General features: G+C 36.0%; 1 long non-coding RNA gene across 1 annotated transcript; it reads right to left on the bottom strand.

Moving 5' to 3' along the window:
• On the bottom strand, positions 1 to 595 carry LOC104774574. Its single transcript, XR_765394.2, has 3 exons — positions 466 to 595; positions 140 to 221; positions 1 to 22 (listed from the first exon to the last, which is right to left on the bottom strand). It is a non-coding gene; the product is annotated as an uncharacterized LOC104774574 (long non-coding RNA).
• Positions 596 to 755: the final 160 nt, after the last annotated feature.

The raw sequence follows: 755 nt of genomic DNA on the forward strand, positions 1-755 counted from the left end.
TCTTTAAACTCAGTTGCCACTTCTGCCTCATCAGAACCAGTTAAACAAACATGGATAGTTTCACACGAGATAGAAAAATTAAAACAAGAAATAATCGTAGAATGGATGAAAAACATTTTATACCATTCAAGACACAAACCTGAACAATAAGCATAACCTCCACAGTTCTTGTAACGACATCTTCATCACTTGAAAACACGCCGGGTTTTCTCCCTTCAAAACTATAAACATCCAATCAAAAGGACCAAATCGTGTTTGAAAAGTTTCTGATGGCAAAGTCCAAAACTCAGGAAGCCAAACTTCATAATCAAGTTTATAAAAACAAAGAGATATCCCAAACGGAAAGAGAACAAGAACATGAATAAACCACATGTCCTCCAGCCTTGTGCATCAGAGGAGCCTAGACTTGGCAGACCTAATTAGAGACATACAAAAAGGATCCAACAAGGAGCACATTACACTCACAGTTTTTGGACCACAGCCTTCAGATATCAGCTTCAACCTTTCAGCTTCTGTTACGGATGGTCGAGCTATGTCTTTAGACTCTGAAATATTCCACATCCTGCAACAGTAAATTTTATACCAAATGTTTTTTAGAGTGTGTTAGTTTCAAAATCATGTCTTGTAGCTAAATCCAACGGCATATACAATATTCATCATGTGAGTTGATATAAATTCTCATTCTGTTTCATCAAACCAAAGAGAATAGCAAATGAGAAACGAAATTACCAATCAGACCAAAATAATCAAAAGTT

The sequence above is a fragment of the Camelina sativa genome, unplaced genomic scaffold (genome assembly GCF_000633955.1).
Source record: "Camelina sativa cultivar DH55 unplaced genomic scaffold, Cs unpScaffold03686, whole genome shotgun sequence".
Classification (NCBI taxonomy): domain Eukaryota; kingdom Viridiplantae; phylum Streptophyta; class Magnoliopsida; order Brassicales; family Brassicaceae; genus Camelina; species Camelina sativa.